The sequence below is a fragment of the Pongo abelii genome, chromosome 13 (assembly GCF_028885655.2).
Source record: "Pongo abelii isolate AG06213 chromosome 13, NHGRI_mPonAbe1-v2.0_pri, whole genome shotgun sequence".
Lineage (NCBI taxonomy): Eukaryota > Metazoa > Chordata > Mammalia > Primates > Hominidae > Pongo > Pongo abelii.
The window spans coordinates 80,279,564-80,301,850 of record NC_071998.2 but is presented as its reverse complement, the minus strand read 5'-3'; the positions used below and the strand labels follow the sequence as shown (position 1 = coordinate 80,301,850).

The following is a 22,287-nucleotide window of genomic DNA, read 5'->3' as shown; positions in this document are numbered from 1 at the left end:
TTTACATAACCAAGTAAGTAATTGCAATCATCACCTCACATGCTGTCTACTTGTTGTTTAGGACCATTTTGGAATTCCTCCTTTAAAACTAATTTCACAGATGACAACCCATTTGTTCACTCATTGAAGCACCACTACTGAGGGACCCTGTTTTGGTACATGGATACATCCATGAACAAAACAAAGCCCCTGGCCCCTGGCGTTCAACACTGTCATGGGAAGCCTCGCAATAAATAAACAAATACACACACAGAGTAAAAAAGCAGGGGGAGATGGAGTGGGGATGGACACAGTTAAGACAGGATGGCCAGGGAAGGGCTCTGAGCAGGTGACACTGGAGCTGAGGCAGGAGGAAGCAAGGATTCCCACACAGGTCTGGGGAATGCATCTCCAGGAGGAACATGTAGGGCATAGGTCTTGTGGGAATTGCAACTGATTCACTTGTGGAGCACAAGGAGGTCCAGTGTGGCTGAAGTGCACAGCAGGGGCAGATCCTGTGGGTCCCATGGGCCCAAAAGGACCTGGGGTTTACTCTGAGGGGGACAAGAAGCCACTGAGCATCTGAGGGCATCTTCTGAGAAACAGTGGTATAGGACCGTCATTCTCTAATGAAGATTTGAGCTTGTCAACCTAAATAAAAAACGGAGAGAGGGCCTCTGAAAGGAATCTGGGAATAAAGCATTGCAACAGCAATGCGTATGCCATAAACAATGTGTATATTCAGGGAGATAAAGGAAGACAAAGGTTTTTAGAGGAAAAAATGAAGAAGATTACATAACTGTTTCAAAATAATTATCCTTGGCTACAAAGATCAATAACAAGTAACGCCAGCCTGAGGCTGGACAGGCAGTTGAACAGACATCCTTGCAGAAGTGTCTTTTGTATAAGGTTGCAATGGCCTTCATGTAAGGTTGTGGTTTTTGCAGAGTGTTTTGTGATGGTTTTAGTTATCAGGCATACAAGCATAAGAACCCTCTTTTCATGGGCTTCTCAGTTCTATTTGTCAGGGTTATTATTTTTAACACCAGTGATTCCATTTTGATTCCTCAGAGATTTGAGGGAGAATTATGGTCATGAACTAAGAAGAAGGGGGTAGGCAGATGTTTGTACTATTTGTGGCAGAGCTCCAACAAGCTCAGAGAGAGACTTCTAAACAAGTTCCCCAAATGCTTTGAATGTTGGCCATGTTTTGGCTGCTCAACATCCACTGTTCCCATTAAAATCCCAGTCTTGCTTTTGGAGACCCCTTTGGCCACCCCTCTCTCCACTGTATCAGCCTTGGACAGTAGAGGATCCCTGTAACTGAAGCCCAAGAGCCAGAGCCACCTCCTCTGCCCTGACACAGCTGGACAGGCGTCTACATCAGGTCTGGCCTGCTGGATGCTGCTTCCAGGACTAACAGTCTGAATGGGCGACTTCATGGCATGGAGATTTGCCAAGCTCACAAAGAGCACAGGGCAGTGATGTGCAGACCTGCCATGGTATAGACTGTCTAGTTCTGGGGCTCCTGGGTTCCAGTTTGTGCTCTAAGCTTCAACCTCTATCCATCTATTGATTTCAGGAGACTTACAATAAATTTCCTTTTCATTTAGGGTAGGCAGAGTCAATTTCTATTGCTTACTCTCCAAAAAGATGAATGATACAATAATAGAGCTACTAGTTTTCTTTCTCTTTAAAAAAGTCAGATGAAACTGAATGGGAGTTTATCCGTTTTACTTTTTCCAAATAAAGCTTATTTAAGTTCAATAAATAATTTATTGATTGAGTAACCTAACAAGTGCCAGGCACTGTCCTAGGTGCTGAACCCACAGTGCTGAGTAAGATAGACCATCCCTTACCATTCTGCAGAAGGGGAGCAAAGACAAATGGCAAGAAGCAATGGGCCAGAGAGAAGAGACTGTGAGGAGTGTTACACAGAGAATTTCAGGCAGGGAAGAGAGTTCTGAGACAGCACACTAGATGACTAATTTAGATTGGGTGGTTGGAGAAGGCCTGCTTGATAAAGGTGAGGCCAATGTCTGAAATATAACCAGACATCCAAATGAAGATCAGGAAGAACACCCAGTGATGAGCTCAGCTGGTACAAAGATGCAAAGATGAGGCAGAGTATGGCCCACTGAAGAAGGAGACCACTGTGGCTCAGAGGAAAGGATGTGAGGAGTAGCAGGACAGGAGCTTGGCTAAGTGGAGTAGAAGTTTACATTTTACCCTAGGCAAAGTGACACAAAGGCACTGGAGGATTTTGAGCAGCAAGTGACATAATTTGATCTGCACTTTAAAAAGATCATTTGTAAGATTGGGGGAGAAGAGATGATAGGGGCAAAATCAGAACAGGGTACCCAGTAGGCAGCTACTGCTGTCACCCAAGTACAACAGGATGGCAGCTTGGACTGAGACAGGGCAAGGTAGGGAGAGAGATGTGGAGGACTTGGAATAAGTGTTGTCTGAAATGCTAGTTAAATGGATGCTGGGAGAAAGGAAAATCAATCTAATGGCTAGATTTTTAGCCTGAGTGTGTGAGTGTCCAATATTATGAACACTGACAAGAATGGAGGAAGGGGAAGCTGTGCTCTGGCCAAGGTAAGTATAAGGTATCTTTTACACATAAGAGTGGAGCAGTCATGTGTGAGACCGGACACAGAGAATAAGGTTTACCAATGATTAGTATCATACAGGTGGCATTTAAAACCAGAGTCCTGAATAAGATCACTTAGGGAGACTGTTTAGACAAATGTCAGCAAGACCTGGACAGGTGCTCACTGAGGCTGTTCAGCTGCTCAGGTGCAGCCAATCACGTTTTTAAGTCACCTGTTCCTGTTCCACCACTATTCACCCTACCCTTCCTTCAATAAAGCTATGCCTGCAGGGGTCTTCTAGGAAAGATATTCTTCACTGAAATAAAGACATTCAGGGATACACAGGTCTTCTTCCAGGATGCTGTCACCTCTACATGTGACACTTAGAGCTATGGCAGCCACCTTGTGACCATGATGGAAGGTGGCAAGGGCAAAGTCTCCAAACTGAATATGGCACAGCAGAAAGACAGCACTAGGCTGCTGACCTTATCAATCCTGAAGATGCCTTACTTTGTGACTGCTTGTGATGCTACAGGGTATTTTCTTATTGTTTAAGCCAGCTGAAATAGGGTTTCCTGTAATTTGTACCAAGAACATCAGGAAGTACAGGTGGATGGAGGAAAGAGATTTGAACATGCATTTCAGAAAGTGGAAAAGCAAACATACTAGGGAAGTATGGCGGTGTTGCTGGGCAAAATTAACTACACATTTGAGATGTGTGATCAGGAGATGAGTTAGCATGATTACCTTTTCCATCCCTAGCAATTTCTAGCTAACTGGTGGCGTGGGTTGGGGGGATCAGGGTGGGGGCCTGGAACTTTGCCAGACAAGTACAAGAAGAGAGGAGAGAGCTAAGTAATAGCAACCGTTGACATTACTGAGCAGATACTACATAACACTACGTAAATCCTCCCAAGTACTCCAAGAGTATTCACTCATTTAATCCTTACAATTCCCCTATGAGGTTAGTGGGAAGGTAGCTAAGGTCATATGTAAGAAAGTGATTATCACAAAGAACCATGAAATCTAGGCTGTGTGAGGAGAGAAGAGAGGAAAAGAGGGAAATGATTGAGAGTGAAAGTGTCACCAGACCTGAGGACTTAGTGAGGTCTGAACAGAACTGGAAGGTTAGGATGCTGCAGAGTGAGAGGCAGGAAATCGAGATTCAGAACAGAGCAGGTGTGTGTAACTGGAGGTCGTGGGGTGACTGGGCTGAACTGGAAGGAGGAAGAGATCCCTGCAGGTGCAGTCACAGACTGCTAAAATTCAGTTCACGGACAGTATGAGACAATGTATAGATAATGCTCATCATGGTTCTTGGAATAAATTTTCTGTGTTTTAAAAGCCACTGAAAAGCAAATATTTGAATACTGAGAACCCATCATTTTTAAATGGGAAAAATAGTAATTTATTCTTAGCCCACCCAAAAGCTCCAACCAATTTCCCCACAAATCGATAAAATGGCAGGAAAAAAAAAAACCCATAAACTGCTATGTAACAGTCTACCACAATTTCTACATAATATTTAGCATTTTAAACACCAATTACCTACTTATTGAATTCTTAACGAATTATTTAGGGGATACGTGTATGTGCAGAAAATGAATCTATCAGCTACAGATTATGTTTCCTCCTATGTGGCATTAAACAGATAATGTGATGAAAATAAACAATAAGCTATGTTATAGGTAAAAGATGAATGCCAATAATGCTTAGCAAAATTAACAAAGAATTTCAAAACTGTTTACTTATCAAATGAAGAGTCTGGTGGTACAGGAGGGAGAGAGAGAGGCAAGAGTCACTGTTGCTCCCTGGTGATGCGGTAAAGCTGTGTGCCGGGGCAGGAGTGAGAACTGTTCACATTCAAATGAATTTCTTTTGTTGGTACTCAAGATCCTGGGAGTGAATGGCTTTGACTCACTGTCTGAAGCCACAGACAAAATAAGAGGATGAAAACACTCAAAATGGATATCTTTGTTTCTTTTGCTTGTGATCTATAAATAATATTAAAATGAGTTTCTAGTTTATAAGTGGTTGACTCTTTTCATTTATTCACTAGTTTTCAAAATTACAAGGTGGTTCCCTAGTATCCTCTAACGCTGGACAGTTAAGTTTTTAATCTTTGGAAATCATAATTAACTTATAGATTTTAACCTATTTGATGTATGACAACCCACTGCAGTTAAAATCTTTATTGATGCTCAAACTACCCCATCTTTGACCAGTGAGGACTTAGTTAGATCGGCTCTGAAGTCCTTTTGACATGACTAAAATAGTCATCAATAACTTCCTGTTACCCGGTATCACAAAATGTTCCAAGCTCATCTTGTACCTTTCCTCCTCAGACCTTGATTCCTTTTAGTGGAGCTACATTTTTAAATGTAACGCTTTTGCTCATATCATGATCAAGTTTATTTACAATAGCAATGATTTCATATGGTATGTTCTGAATTCTTTTAAAGATTTTGCATTGAGGTTCAAAGCTTCTCTTTTCTAACAAATGACGAGCACTGAGGATGAGCATTACCAAGTGAGTATGGGGAATGAGTTTTTTGCCAGTCAGTACTTCACTACATGAGGCTACTGGATTGCCAACCTTTTCAGTGTCCACTTTATACTAATTTTATTGCTTTGATTTAACCACTTTCTTGAAAGCTTAAAAGTCAGAAACAAAATTTTGGAACCAGTTTTTTCAGGGTTGCATAAATATCACAAATGACCACTGTTAGAAACCAGGTTGCCTCAATGTTTCTCATTTGTCATCCTCAGGCTGCATCTTCTGTCCTTCAGATTATCTCATGGTCCAAAAAAGCTGCTGAAGCCTTGCAATCAGGTCTGCAAACCAAATAGCTGGAAGGGAAAAGGGGGAATGGGAAGGGAGTGCTCCATTTTCAAAGCCACTGACTAAGTACTGGACAACAGTATCTGTTTGTATCTCACTGGCTAGAACTTGGCCATGTGTAGCTGGAGGAGGCTGGGAAATGTAGTTTCCTTGCTGAGTGTTTTGCCATAGCATAGAGAATAAAACTGGGACTCTATCTAAGGGAAAATGAAAATGGGTAGGCAATTAGCAGACACTACCACAAGTGGCAAAACTGTTTTCATCATGCAACAAAATGTCTTCACGTTTATGTATCACTTGGATAGAATAAAGATATACTTGAAATGTAATATTACTGTTTATTATTTTTCCTTCATTTAATCTTTTTGAGAAGACATCAAGAATTTTTCTCCCTAGGTAATAATCTCCTGCGATTATACTACTTAAAACACAACTTACTTTGAAGTAGCAACCTGTATTAGCAGAGGCTTAAAGCACAGCAAGCTTTTGCCAGAGAAGGCAAGAAGTAAAATGTTTAAAATATCTGGTTATCTCCTGTATTCCCTGCTGCCTCTTGGGAGCCATGAGAACCTTTAATGCCATGGGGAGATGTTGGCAGCAATCTGAGACTACTCTCCCCTTTCCTCCAAGACCAAAAGACCTAAATTCAAAGTACAGAATAATGTGAAATATAAATGTTACTTCCCCCCTTTTATATTTACATGTATTAAAATAATCTAAAGCAAGCTTTATTTGACATTTCACAATCAATTACAAGGTATGTGACCATACCTTATGACTTTGGATTATAAAGTATGTTTTAGTAACATTTAACGGTGGAAAATCCAAGCTTTTTGTTCTGTTTTTTTTATCCTTCATCTTTTCCCTTCTCAAGACAGCACAAAGAAAGAAGTCATACTGATAAAGGGGGATGCTCATAACAAACCTTCCAAGTTAAAAGTTATGTGGATACCAAGTTGAGGGCATTTACTGATATGCTTAGAAGTGATCTCTGACTTCTGGAAGTAAATACCACTTTTGAATTACTTATAAATCTTCTCTCATAAATAGAAAGCCCCACTTCAGGTTGTTTTTTCCTTGAACCATGGGAGGAAACACTGCAGTACAATGCTAGCTTTGGATTATAAAGCCCACTGCAAACTGATTCCTGTGGAACTCTGTGTCAGATGGCTTAGGCAAGTGCTTTCTTCATACATCAGGGCTTGATGCTTACAAAACTGACTTCCTCTCACTTTACAATGAAAGCATCAGGGTCAAAGAGGAGTGAGCTATGTGAACAAACATGGCATGTTTACTAGTCTTAAATTGTGTCACGATCATACAAAAACCATAAAAATATTTATCCTTCCATTTGTGACCAATGTTTAAAGTGTTGTAATGCTTCCTATTCCCTGAGGCCTGTTGTAAAGCAATGGAAACACGTACGCACACACACATACGCACACACACACGCACGCACAAGACAGAGGGATATGTAAGGAGAAAAACCTAACTGGCTCAACCCCAGCAGAACCTGCCTGAAGCATATTAGTTTGAGCTCTTTGTGGATTATGGTAGAGAAGCCTCTAGCAATCAGGACTGGAATGGGGAAGGAAGGCTGGACATCAAAAATGTTTTTCCAGAGCAAATTAAGCAAACTGGCCACAATTAAACACTTTTGTGATACAGCTTTCATTAATATTTATTATAGAAAGCTTTTTCAACTATTATGCCACACACTGTTAGAGAAACAGACACACCCAAGTCTTAATCATTAAAAACAAAATTATGCTTATTTTTCAATGTTTACATGCACCTTTAAAAACAAATATTTGCTGATATATTGTGATATCTTTTTAAAAAATATTTTGAAGGATGTATTGTTACCTACCAGAGGAACACAAAATCTTCCTTTCAAAATCTTTTATTTAAAGACTGCCATGGTGTGCATCTGTCCATTCTTGGCCAGCTCCCACCAATATCACTGTGCGCCCCTCCGCCCTTGAGTGCGGTCTTGAGGCTGTGAACTCAGGTGCTTGCCCTGGTGGCTCTGAGGGGTCTCTGGAGGCTTCTCCTGCCCAACCCTCTCTCACACCCATATGACCAAGACGTAAGCACATGACTTAAGCCAGACCAATCAACTCTCTCTCCTTCAGGGTGGATCTTGAACAGAGCAATGGAAGGAATGGCTAGGCTAGTAAACTGGAGTGAAGGCCTCCAGGTAAGGCTATCTGGAGATGTACTTCCACCAGGGAGAAGTTTCTGTGATGGTGGAAAGGGTTTGTGTTTGCACTATGTAATACAGAAGTCACTAGCCACATGTGGCTACTGAACACTTGAAATGTGACTAGTATGGCTCAAGTTTTAATTTTTAGTTCATTCTGATCAATTTAAATTTAAATCATTGCATGTGGTTAGTGGTTACAATACTAGATGGCACAGGTCTAGAGTCTCCTGCCACTGAGAGAGTCTCTGGGGGCCCTTTAGCCTCCCATGAGCTCCCTTTTGGTGGCAACATTGGTTTCTGTTCAAAACCAAAGAAACTTGACATGACCTACAGTTCATTTCAACACGCACAATGTCTTAGTCAATGATGCTGCTGAGGGAGAAGGTCTACACAACACCTCTACAGTTCACGGCCAGGGTAGGAGGATGCTGCACAGCACAAAGTGGGAAAACAGCCAGCTGATGCCTAGTGCTAAGTGCGTTCTGTGGTCTAGACAACCTGGGTCACACAAAAGTGACCTAAGAAGGAAGACACTCAGAATCTAAATGATAATCTTACAATACAGTTGCTCATCATACACAAGAGAAGTGGTATCGGCCAGCCTGATCTAAACTGAGATCTTCCCAACAGCCTTCTGAACATAACACCTATCCCAGGTACATGGAAACTGTCCAGAGAAACAAAACTAATAGAAAGAGGGGATCCAATGGACTCTTCTGTAGCAGCATACATGTATCAGATCAATTACTAGGACTGCAGTAAGAAATCTACCTACCTACAGTAAAAATATCATGCCATAACATGCCTAGACAACTATGTCTTACATGTGTTGTGCTTTTTCATTCTAATCCCTAGTTACTTATATAGACAATATGTTATATATTATATATAAGTATATCTGATTGATTTAAAGTCATATTAGTATCTACAAATGTATTACAAGGATTATGGCTAGGCTGGATAATTTTTCCTTTTTGAGATTTTGTGTTAGGTTTTCCTTTATTAGGTTTTGTGGTAGGTACATAATATGTATTATGTATGTATAATACATATATACTTGTGTCAAATGAACATGAATACGTAAGCCAGCCCTAAAGAAAAGTCTTGATTACATTATTTTAATGCAGTAACATTTGCCAGAGATATAATGTTTCATGTTTACCTTACTAGACAAATCATGTAACTACTAAAGCAAAATGTCAAACTTAATACCTTGATATCTACAGATTCCACCCTTAAGAGTTGTATTTAACATTTTATACTTTAAAAAAAAAATCAAACTCTCTTAAATGGTGAAAACAAATCAACTATGTAATATTTCCTAGCCCAACTGGACACTGAATATGGTAAAGCATAAACCATGTAGTCTGTTTAAGAAAGAAACAGTGTCATCATGTCTAATGATTTAAATAATATTTATTGTGCCCTACAAATTACTCTAAAACTTAGTGGCTTAAAACAAACACTTACTCTTTGATAGATTCTAAGGGGTCAGGAATCCAGGAAGAGCTTGGCTGGCTCTCCTGCTTCCAGGCTCCCTTCCCCACAGCTGGCAGGCCTTCTCGGTCCTGCACACATAAGCTGCACTGCAGGGCTGCCTCTTGACAAGGCATTGCCAGGGCGAGTGAGTCAAGGAAGCCATAGTCTTTTTACAACCTATCTGAGAGGTGACGTCCCATTACTTCTAAGTCAACATGGCCAGCCTTACTCCACAGGCAGCATTACACTGTATGAACACCAGGCAGCCAGGTTAGAGGCTGCCTACCACAAGGACAAAGATTGATCAAGCAGCACACACTGTAAGGAGCATCTTTTCTTCTACTCATCTTTCTTTTACCAAAAAAACCCAGTATTTTTCAAGACAACATTCAGAGAATATTTCCCAAAGTTCAAAACCATTCCTCATTCTTTCCAAATCAAGGAGGAAGTAAAAAAGAATATGTGAACCACTTATCTTGAAAAAATAATAGAGGAGGAAAAGTGTGGAGAGAATGCTATGGAAAACATTCCTTTTGGAAAGCTCAACACATGAAAAACACACCGTACTTGCCAACCACAGTCAGAAGTGAAGGAAGTGACACCCTCACATCAACTGTTTTTCTTGCATTTCTGAATTAACTGTAATAACTATAACAATAAAGAGTGAACACTCCATTTCATAAAAACTGAACTTTCATGTTTTCATTAAATGAGGGTTCTAATAAAAGACTTAAGATGTAAGTGAGAAATCCTTCCTATCTGCATGTTAGAAACACAAAACATCTGGCTAAGTTTACCGGGTGTTATCAGATAGTAAAATATCAGGAATAAAAGAAATAATACGTGAAAATATTTCATGTTACCTAGAAATGACCAAAGAATGGAGTGGACATGAAGACAAGAATGTTTCTGATATTCTTTATCAAAAGTAGGGCACATGATGAAAATTTAAAGATTCTGGGCATAGCAACACCATTATTATTAACAGGTAAATAACTACCACGTATTGAGAACTTACTAGATACTATGTAATATGTAATGGAATACATTACTCTTATAATGTTTCAAAGAATCCTATGAGGTCACTATCATAATTATCTTCATTTGACAAATCTGAAAACTGAAGGCTCAGAGCAGTAAGGTGGCCACCTGATCCATGTGCACTAGTAAATCAGTAGTGGATTAGCTATGTCTCATTCTGCAAGTCACCTGCTTTTCCTAACAGTCAGCTACCTACCACTAACAGAGACCAGAAACCTGAGACCCATAGCTCCTTAGCTATCTTTGACAGGGCTAAGCCTCAGCGAGACTTAATCAGCATAAGAATGTAACTGGGTAATCAGAACAAAAGGAAAAATGAATTATTACCTATCTCATCTGTTATCAGAGGCAGTGACAATGGCAGAAAGCTTCAAAACAAAATCACACAGCAGTCAGCTCCAGTTGGGCAGGTGTTGCTGGAGAGAAATGAATTACACAGCAAGGCCCGTGTGATGGAAGGGTGCACAACACTCTGCCTCCTCACTTCGCTGCAGATCTTCCTCCTCGCTTTCTATTCTCTGTGCTGGCCCACCTCAATCTTATCTTACAGTTTTTAGGGCTAGTGCTACAAGAAAAGGCCTGAGACATGAAAGATGTGGAACTGATCACAAAGCACAGAACCTGTGCAGAGGGGCCTGAGCCGATGTGTCATGTGTCCCGCCCTGCACCTTCTGGGGTCTCCTGCTGGAGATCAGCCCAGGTGGAGCAGCCCACTTTTTTTTTTTTTTCTTTGTAACCTTTAACAGAAAACGAGCAGCAAAATGAGCAAATTAAAACAAGCAGGATATTTGACTATAACTAAAGCTATAAAGGTGAACTAGGTAGCTTTACTCTTCATTGGGAAAATCATCAAACACTCTGTAAACGGACAGCATTAGAAGATTTTGTTATTTAACGAACTAGTCAACAACTGTTTCATATTAAGAAAGTGGAATGAGCCATTCTTCTTAGCACAGCAAAGAAATTCTAACTTACTGGAAACAAATTATATTATAAAACATATACAATATCTAGTCAGTTTTTCAAAACTCTAAGACATATCTCAAGAAAAACAAAACAAAACAAAACGATCTTTCCCTCCCATCCCAAACAAAAGTAAAATCAAGGCATACCATAAAACAACTAAAATCTCTATCTAAACCAGCAAGAAAAACTACCCACAACATATAAAATGAATGTATTCACCAACAACTATTGCTTCTTTAGGTTCAGCTGGCTAATTTATAAAAATCATCCAATATTTGTAAAAGGTTCACTGTATAGTATTAATCGAATATCAGTTAAAATAACATTGGCCAACACCGTCATAATAAAATGTTGGGGGATAACTTCACAACATTGGCCACCTGTAGACTTCCTAGTTACTGAATTTGCACATAAACTTAATGTGGTCAGTTATATTAAACTGAATATGAACTTAAGCTGCAAGTTTAATAAACATGTTTTAACATATTTTTTAGTTTTCATATTTCAAAACATTTTAAGGCACAGCTAGAGGTAAGATATATTTGAAATTCATATAAATGTTGACACTTTTTCCTTTCCGTCCACATCTCCCAACTAGCTTCCTACAGGCACTGTTAAGTATGTTGGTAAGGAATACCTGAGTGACTTCCTTTCACTCAGCTTACCAGTGTCCTGAGGGTTCTAAACCCACAATGGCAGGTTCCAGAGGTACAGGATAGGTTCCAGAGGGGGCAATCCCTGTCCTATACCCTGTTCCAGGAGAATGTGTGAAGGGAAGTTCTAGACGTGACAAGTATTAATTACTGCTCTCCTAGCAAGAACCATCAAAGTATTGTCACTATACAAAATATGGCTTATGGCAACAATGGATTTACCAAGGTGCACCTCTGAAAAATTATTTGAGATGCAGAGGTTAAAGGTTAAAAGTAAGCCATACTGTCAGTATTTTAAATGAAAAATTCTTTAAACACTGAAAACAAAATATACATTGATTACAAATTTAAAATGTATATTGCAGATTTCTCTATTTAGCTAGCTCACAACTAATTCCTAGACATGCTCTTTGAACTCAATCACAGCAACAACAATTAGTTGAATAAACAGAGAGGGAAGGGATGAGAGGTGGGGAGAAAAAAGCAACGAGAGAGGAAGTGACACACTTGCATGGCACAAGCATGAAGAGCGGCTGGGAGCACACACAAGAGATTTCAAGTGTGGGCCCAGCAGGTGGGAACTGGAACCACGGCCCACCCCAGGAGCCCCATGGGGAAGCATGGCCTACCCCAGGCACAGAGTTGGCAAATAGGCAGAACTGTGAAAAGTATGAGACTATTACACCCTCTTCCCATGGGAAGACAAAGGGGTGCGATGGCAGCCAACGAAAAGTTTTAAAATCAGAACACTTTTTGAGAAACAAGGCCCCACTTCTCAGCAGGCAGTCCCACAGAAGACAGCCATTTTGGTTTTTATCTGATAAGAGGAAAGCTGGAGAAAGAAGAAAAATATCAAAATCACCTAATCACTAATCACCCCCAACAATTAAGCAAGGGTTTAGTAAAAAGTAAAGCAAAAGTGAAAATAAATGAAACAAGATCGGTGGGACCAAGATGACTGAGTAGGAAGTGCCTAAGTGAGAAGTCTATGAAGCATCAATGACTGGAGCTGACATCTGCTGACAGAAGCAAACGGGTGCCAAATGATTTATGGATATTATCTCATTCAATCCTTCCACCTACCCTAGGATGTAGGGACTATCATCTTCCTCCACACAGATGAGAAAACGGAGGCCTAAGGTAGGGCCTGGAGCCAGGATGCAAGCCAGGGGAGCCTGCTCTGGCCCTCTCCTCCCCTGCGTTCTAGAGGGAGTGCACCTTTGACCCCTGCACTGTCCCTAAAAACACTCATGGACTGTGCCCATCCTTCTTGTCTAAAGCTGTCAAGATGTGAGGGGGATGGGGACAGGAGCAGGGCCCATAAACACCAGAGACCTACTGTCCTAAAATGCCAGACCCCTGTCCTGAGCTGGGAAACCATATTAAGCAAAGGGTGTGTCTCACAGGAAACAGATATGAGCAGATTCGGTGGAGGCAGCCCTGGGAAGAGATATTTACAAAGCTGAATCATGGCCTCCCGCCCTGCTGTGTGATTCCTGCCTCCTCTCCTCCCATTCTCTCAGACAACGAAGAAAAGCAAAAGAAACACCACAGCAATTCTGAGCCCTCAACCAGAATCAACCCGAAGCTCACTCGCTGTGTAAAAGAAGAAGAATACTGACGGAGGTTCATGCTAAAAAAACACAAACAAAACAAACAAACAAAAAAACAGGTGGAAGATTAACAAAAGACATGGCATAGTTACTGGACAAGACAGGCCAGCCTCCCCACTCCTCAAAGCAAACCAAACCAAACAAGCCCCCTACTGAGGACAGCAAAGGCACACACATGGCATCCTAAAGACACTGTCTTTCATTTAAGAAAGCCTAGCTAATAACGGAAGAAAAGTTCCCAGAAGTGCTTACTATGAAATAATTTAGAGATGACATAAAATCAATATATGAGACTCAAAGAGGCGATGGCAAATGAACACGCTGAAATGAAAAACAAGATTGCAGAGCAACCCAAAACACTGAGGACCAAAATAACATAAATACAGAACTAATAAATGAATTAGAAATAGCATGCTAGAAGGAATAAGGCTAAAGTCAGAAATCAAGCAAAAGGCAAAACACCTGTTTAAAGGTGGCATATGCACACAATGAAGTTAGAAGCTAAGCAAATAAACGTTAAGAGAATAGGCATAAAGGATAAATGACTATTTAACAAGGAAAACTGCTGTTTCTAAAGCACAAAATCCAAGAGTTAGGAATAGAAGACAAATCTATGGCTGAAAAGCCACATGATGAGGATGGCAAAACAGCAGGCTGGAAAGGCTGGTAGTCCCCATCATGCCTAAGCACCGGAGCCATGCCAGCAGCGGAGCCATGCCAGCAATGCCTTCCCAGACTTCTTATAAAATGATACCCAAGGCCTTGTTAAGCCACAGTCAGCTGAGTCTTCTGTTACCTGCCTCCTTTCCCCGACAATCCTTCAGCCTACTCACACTCAATTCCCTTCCATACAGCCTCCTCCCACTGCTGCAACAGCTCAGCCACATTCTTTGCAGTGAAGCCCTCTTTCCTCTCTCACTGTACATGACTGGCTGGCAAACTCTCCTCCGTACACTGCATCACCCTTTTAACCTTTTCTGAGTCTACATCTGGACAGAGCAACACTGCTGCAGAGACCCATCAACTTCATCCAATAGTGCTACTCTGCAAGAGGGTAAGGTGGGCAGCTAACTCTCACTCCCCATAAAGGTGGTTGCCACAGCACCACTCCCCTTCCCTGCCTCACCCCTCAGTCAGTCACACTCTTATGCAGATCATCTCTCCTGTCTCTCCCACTCCCACTGGTCCATTTGTCTCACTCTCACAGCTGCACGCCTGCAGTACCTCAATTCCCAGCCTCTCCATCTCCTTGGATCACATCTTGTCCTGCCCCCTCCCTCCTCCCTGACACATGGGGCTCTGGCACAAGGAATCTATTCTCCAGTTTAAAACAAATCCCATTGTGTCCTCCAGGGCCAAAATCCTTCAGCCACCAAACTGTTAGTATTCTCTCTGAATTAGTGACCAATAATACTAGGATTGGTGAAAGTTCCCAATGTTCTACATCCTTGCCGACGTTTACTACAGTCTTTAATTTTAGTCATTCTATAGGTGTTCAGTATTGTCTCATTGTGGTTTTAATTTGTATTTCCCTAAAGACTACTGATGTAGAGCATCTTTTTATGTGCATATTTGCCATACTTACATTTTCTTTAGTGAAGTGTCTGCTTAAACCTCTTGACCATGTTTTAACTAAGTTGCTTTGTTTTCTTACTATTGAGTTTAGAGAATTCTCTACAAATTTTGGATACAAGTCCTTTATCAAAAATATGATTTACACATATCTTCTTCTATTCTGGAGCTCGTACTTCCATTCTCTTAACAGTGTCTTGACAAAAGACATTCTTAACTTCCGTAAGTCCAGTATTTCTATTTTTTTCTCATGTGGATCATGTTCTTGGTGTCTCATCTAAGAAACCTTAGATTTCTAACCCAAAATGAGAAAGATATTTTTCCCTGAACTTTGTTCTAAGCACTTCTGTTTTTAGGTTTTACATTTTAAGTCTGTGATCCATTTTTATCAATTTTTACATATTGTGGCAACTATGGATTGAAGTTCATTCTTTCGCATATGGACAACCAATTGTTGAAATGCCTGTTCTTTCCTTGATGAACTGCCTTTGCATGAGGCTTTATTTTTCAATGTTCAACTCTGTATTATGTGTTATTTTTGTCTCTAAGGAGTCTACTAAAAACATCTCAAGATAAAGGACATAACTTTTTCCTAAAAATGCCTACAATTATTAGAAATATAAGGAAGAAAAATAGGGCATAAATTCCTAACAATACTGGATTTTAGACAAAGAAAGCACAACCTAAAAGGAGTGATACAAAGGAAGCTTGTGGGAAGCGGGAGTGCCCCCAGGGGTAGCGGGAATATGGTTCTAGGTTACATATATGAGCTCTGGGGTGGGACACGGAAATTTAAATAACTAGTAGGTAAATCTTAAGCTTATAATACCAGTTTTTGTCCTCACTGTTTCATATCAAAATGCACTTATATATGTACAGTAAGTCCTCACATAACATTGTTGGTTCCTGGAAACTGGGACTTCAAGCAAAACAACATATAACAAAACCATTTCCCCTCACAACAACATTATAAAAGAACAAGGACGAACAAAAGGATGTGATTTCAGGAGCCGCTGTACATCATTTTGTTTAAAGTTGCAGTTTCCAAGAACCAACGATGATGTTAAGCGAGGACTTGCTGTTACTATTAGCAGGCTAGCACAATGGCATTTTTGGCTCACGGTCGACACTGTGATACTGTGACTAGGCTTCTATGTTTGCAGTGGATACCTCCATGTAAATTACGAAAAACAGAAATGAGTAAAGAATACAACATTTCTGGGCCAGGCACGGTGGCTTGCACCTGTAATGCCAGCACTTTGGGGAGGCCAAGGTGGGCAGATCACTTGAGCCCAGGAGTTCAAGACGAGCCTAGGAAACACGGCACAACCCTGCCTCCACAAAAAATACAAAAATTAGCCAGGCCTGGTGATGCACACTTGCAGTCCCAGCTACTTGGGAGACTGAGGTGGGGGGATCACCTGAGCCTGGGAGGTTGAGGCTGCAGTGAGCCATGATTGCACCACTGCACTCTTGCCTGGGCGACAGAGACCCTGTCTCAAAAAAAAAAAAAAAAGAACACAGTGTTTCTGAACACTGACCTGGAGTTCTGTAAGAGGGGGTTTGGGGAACACTGGACCCACATGGCTCTGTGACATACCAAAGAAACAGTATCTCACACATCATCTTATAAAGCCCTCTTTTCCTATAACCTCACCCTTTGGCTATTCTTTGAGCTGATTACACAAAAGTTGTTTGTTTGGTAGTTTTTTTTTGGTAGCACCGACATAAGATCAGCAATATAAGAGATGCTTTGAAAGCATACTTAATACTCAAATATCTTCTGTACCTTTGCTCATGATTATGAATACAACAGGTAAAAGTACACTTAAAGACCATGTTCAAAAAAGTATTCATCAACTACTGTGTGTGCTCATTTTAAACAAAAACGCTTTGCAACTGTTTTTAAATCAGGGGTTCTGGCCGGGTGCGGTGGCTCACACCTATAATCCCAGTACTTTCGGAAGCTGAGGCAGGCAGATCACAAGGTCAAGAGATCAAGACCATCCTTGCCAACATGGTGAAACCCCGTCTCTACTACAAATACCAAAAAATTAGCTGGGCACGGTGGTGCGTGCCTATAGTCCCAGCTATTTAGGAGGCTGAGGCAGGAGAATTGCTTGAACCTGGGAGGTGGAGGCTGCAGTGAGCTGAGATAGCGCACCTGCACTCCAGCCTGGTGACAGAGTGAGACTCTGTTTCAAAAAAAAAAAAAAAAAATCAAATCAGGGGTTCCAGTTGTATTCTCCACTAAATTCTTCTTTTAGAAAGAAGGAAAAAAAATGAAAAACTTAAAAAATTGTCTCCAGGCAGAAGGACAGAGGAGCTGTCAAGAACCTGGCCTCCACCTGCCAGGGCGAGCCTGGAGTCCAGGAGCTCTGAGACCGCACTTGCTGCCCAGCACATGGCAGCCCTCCCAGTGCACACCCACCTCACCCACTCCTCACAACTCACCCATCCCAGCTTGCCATGGTGTGCAAGTTTTTCTCGCTCCTCTGAAAAATTCTCTTGATACCACAGTCATACCAAAGCATTCTGTAAAGGGCCCTTAAGGCCACTGTATCACTCAGCAAACACACTGTCTATTTATTACATGTTCTTGTTCGCTGCATGTCCTGACTGAGGATCAGTTACAGCAGGAGAACTTGCCCCTTGCCTTTTCCACACACGGAGACAGGTGAGTCTCTTATATTCCCAGGGAGCTGCCAGATGTGTGACCTATTAGCTTAAGCAGTATTTTTGCTAGTATGTGATTCTAAATCACCACAGAGTATGTTTTGCCACTGCTACATATTTGCAGCAACTATGTAATCTGCATACCCGTATTTTATTGCTCAGGCAACTAAAACCCTAAGAAAATGTTGAGGACATACTCATTATGTTTTCTTCTCTCTGGAGTACAGCACCCATCATTTAAAGCTCAGTAAACAGAAACTTCTAGTTTCCAACATTTAATGAATCATCGATGTCCTCCATCTTTTTGATGGCAGAAAGTCACCCTCAAGACAAGCCTCTGTCAGACTGCGGATGACCAAGTGTGAGCTCCCTGTTTCCTTCAACTTAGAGAGGGATACAGAATTCTGCTCTAGAGGACTTCTAATATTACACATCAGCACGTCCCCTGGGTGTTGTAAAGGCAAGTAAGTACTTGATAAAGAGAAGAAACCACTCGTGGGTGGAGTGGCAGCTTCCCCCAGCACATGGGTGAGCTGTGAGCCCACCACACACGGCTGCAGCAGAAGAGAAAGGGCACAAGCCTAGGGGTCCAGACCAGGGGTTACCAAGGTACCACAGAGATGCATTTTACCTCTAGGAATCTTATTTCTATCACCTCCTAGGTAAGGCAGACAGGATGGGCTTGCCATTATGAACATTCCAGGAGGTCGCCATGTCCTCTCCTTGCCAGTCCCCTCTAGGTGCAGCAGCAGTGCTCCAACATTTGGGGTGCAATGACATGGTTGAGGTGCTAGGCTCTTATCAAGACATGAAAATGAGCTCTTCTCTCCTAAGCTGAAACTAACCTTTCTCCAGTAAAGAAGTTTCACCTCCTCTCACAGGTCTTTCTATAATGCAAAGGCTGCCAAGGTGAAATTTATGCCTGTGCTGTGTGTTTTCAGAGTGTGAATACTCATAGGAGATTTATTTATGATGGGTCTTTACTACTTACAAAGTAGCTGGATTTCTGAGAGGAATCACTGGAGAATGGTAAATACAAGTCAATCACTGGCTGATCATGTATTCATTATAAAAGCCAGAAGCTGTGGTTTCCACTGATATAAGCTCCCAAAGAGCCTGTAAAAGAAAAAGGGAAAGGGAGCCAAATGTCGAGTGAATGCCAGGATAGAGTAAACTTTCCATTTACTCCTGCTGCTCCTGAGCATTCTCTTTCATTCCCTCATAACCCAATAGCTCTCATCTATTCTAGCAACTCTTCGGATAAATTCTTATACTGATCAAGCAAAGAATAATTCACGCTGCCCCTTTAAGTGCCGTGATTATGTAATTATAATGTGGTAAGGGGTTGATAAATATTTCCTGCATTCCAGTACCTTCAAAGACCTCCTTACTGTTAAATGGTTCAAGTCTAACTGAGCTCCAGATGCTGTTGAGAAAATCTATCAATCTATCGGTCAACCTTTTTATTTTTTTAACCTCTTTTTACTTTTCAGGATTTTTTTTTTTTTGAGATGGAGTCTTGCTCTGTTGCCCAGACTGGAGTGCAGTGGTGCCATCTCGGCTCACTGCAACCTCCACCTCCCCGGTTCAAGTGATTCTTCTGCCTCTGCCTCCTCAGTAGCTGGGACTACAGGAGCCCGCCACCATGCCCAGCTAATTTTCATATTTTTTGTAGAGACGGGGTTTCACCATCTTGGCCAGGATAGTCTAGATCTCCTGACCTCATGATCTGCCCGCCTCGGCCTCCCAAAGTGCTGGGAATATGGACTTGAGCCACCACAGCCGGCCGATTTTTTTTTTTTTTTTTAAGGAAAAAAGTAGTAGGCATTTAAAAAGAGAACATTTACATATGGTCAAGGAAGAGCTACACGTTAGTATGATGCCTTGGAAAAAAGCATAAAACAGCAGCAGGGGACACGTATCTAGCTCTTATTATGTGCCAGGCCCTGTCCTAAGAACTTTATCAACTTTTAATTTTCACATCAATTCTCTGAGGTGGTGCCATCACCCTCATTTTGCAGAACCCCCAAGAGGCTGTCATTGGCAGTGTGACCACATCCATCACTATGCTACCTCTTCTGTCTCTCTCATGACAACAAAGACTGTGTGTGGCTATCTTCACTGACTCCCAACCCCACCCAGCTAGAGTAGCATAAAGGGCAGGATGCACCTCAATTACCAAAGAGGCAAGATATTAGAAATAGATAGCAAAAGAATACTTGAAGTGCAACACTACTAAGGTATTAGTGGATGTGGATATAGTACATATTTTGACTAAATTAGATTAAAAGCTATCATAAAAGCCTTAAGGCAAAGAAACAAAGCCAGCAGCATTGACCTTTTGACATGGAGGTACCAAAACAATCTTTCAATTTTTACATTTTTACTACTGGACCATAATCACATATGATATAGCTGTATATGTAATGAGAATAGGCAAACTTTTTGCTTCTGTACTAGTTGTTAATACCAGTGATTTTTTTGGTTGTCTTTTTCTATACATCCAAAATATGGTTTAAAATTTTTGAAAGTATGCTAGGGTCCATTACTCTTCAGAGAATAATCCATCATACAATTTCTTAAACAAAGTCCTTTCACTATTTGAAATGATTAAGTTTACCAAGATTCTACAATAATCTTTCACAAATACAGAATGAAAAGTAAGCTCGTACCTAATAAACATTGCAACCTCAGACTACATGACAAATTACTTCTTACTCGAGGGAAATTTGAAAAAATTAATTTACTAGTTACCATTCTAATGTTTAATAGATGCACAGATTAGGGCTTTCTACATGGTATAAGGTAAAGTGAGCAACTAACTAGAACTCTGGAAGTTTATCAGATATTCTGATTTGAGAGATTCATATTTATCAGAAAATCATGACTTACAGCCTAAAAACTAAACTTGTAAATAATATTTTTGTTATTATGTTAAATTTATAAACATATCCCACCAAAACTCTGTGAAAGCAGAAAATAAATTATGGGGTACAATAAAACACCCAAGAAGAGGTAAACCTACAGTATTATTTCACGGGCCTAAGGCTGTATGTACTGTATGCTCATCACAGCAAACCTCCTAGCCCAGAACAAGCACCTTTCTATTTACACTGAACCAAATTTTTTGTCAAGCGTAATGAGGAGCTGACTTTCACGGGATTTGTGGCTCTTCTCTGATCCCTTATCTTGGTATCTAGAGAGCTAAGGACTGCAGTCGTCAGGAGCCTTGCAAGCTGCTCACTGAAGCAGTTTCTGTACCCCCTTGCAGGGCTCCATGTGAATTAACACTCAACACCTCCTTTCAGATTAGTCTGTTAAGGTTATCTAAATATAACACTATGTGGTGGATAATCTTTGTATACTTTAAAGTGTTAATACAAGTAATTCTTCTGCATACAAACTGTATTTTAATGGTATGAAATACCGCACAATTTAAGGAGACAAGCTATAAATATGTTATGAAAAAATTAACATTAAGTCAAATAAATAAGCTAAGTACAGAGTGAAAATGATTACATTTCCAACTAATTACTATGGAAATAAAACTAATGTCCTTTCTGGCATACTTAAAGATTCATCCATAAACAAATTCACAGAAAGAATGTTAATAAAGTAAATCTGAATTGTCTTCAGTGCACAGGCCTCTCCCGGAAAACAGACACAGGAAGAGGCTGCACATCTGTGAAGAAGGTATCTCTGGATGGTGTGCACAAACTTACTTGGTTGACCTGAATTTCCCAGATTTTATGACTTGGGGCTAAAATAAAGGTAATGTAAGAGGATTAAACAAAGCACTATGGGAGGAAGCTGGGGAAGGTCTTCCCCGAGCAGGGGCACTGGGAACAAGAAGGCCTCTTCCAACAACGGCAGGGGCCTCAAATGGTTGAGACGGGGCACAGACAGGATGGGAAGGGCAAAACTGAGCAATGAAAATAAAGTGTTCAATGCCAGGATGAGCTTATGCTTTCTTTAGTAAGCAATGTGAACCACTGGTTTTGATGTAAAGTTCATTTAGCAATCATGGATATAAATGTATGGAGGATAGAATTCCAGAGTTTAACTGTAAGATGGTGGATTAGCTCTAAGGGCAGGTAACAGAAGTCTAAATTAAAAGTGTGATAGTAGAAATGAAAATGAATTCTAAATATAAGAGACGGGTAATCTAAAATAGCAAGCTGTCCATATCTGTTCAGTTAATAAAACATGTCAAGAACTGCCTATATTGGCAACCATTCGTATGACATCAATGCAACAATATGTTTACACTGAAGATCATTTTCCTAATATCACAGCACATCTCTTAACTAACAAAAATCCTAAATGGCAGAATGGGACAATCAATATATCCTTAATTACCTATGTGACCTTGGAAAAGGTTCTAAGACTCAGTTTCCATATTTTTGATATGGGCGTAACCTACCTTTTAGACTTGACATAAAATTAAGAGACAATGGAATAATTCCTACCCCAGGACCTGGTATACAGCACAAACTCAAAGGAAAACTGAATCTGGAATTTACGGCCTGGAATTGAAAATGTTTCAAACTGTCATACCAAAGTTGGAATAAAGTGTAAGGTTAGATTTATAAAAGGGTTTATATATTTAAAAAGTTCTCATCTGGGCCAGAGGTTTGGAATTGTAGACTTCTAATAATCTTAT

At 40.7% G+C, this 22,287-nt stretch overlaps 1 protein-coding gene across 8 annotated transcripts in view; it reads right to left on the bottom strand.

Annotated features, from left to right (window-relative positions):
- Nucleotides 1–22,287, bottom strand: part of AUH (AU RNA binding methylglutaconyl-CoA hydratase) — a 152,024-nt gene that overhangs the window by 12,989 nt on the left and 116,748 nt on the right. The window contains exon 8 of one of the 8 annotated variants that reach the window (XR_008509787.2): nucleotides 18,616–18,740. The exons of the other annotated variants lie outside the window; for them this stretch is intronic. The gene's annotated coding sequence lies outside the window, so the exon portion shown is untranslated. The remainder of the gene's footprint in view (nucleotides 1–18,615; nucleotides 18,741–22,287) is intronic. 8 annotated transcript variants of the gene reach the window in all.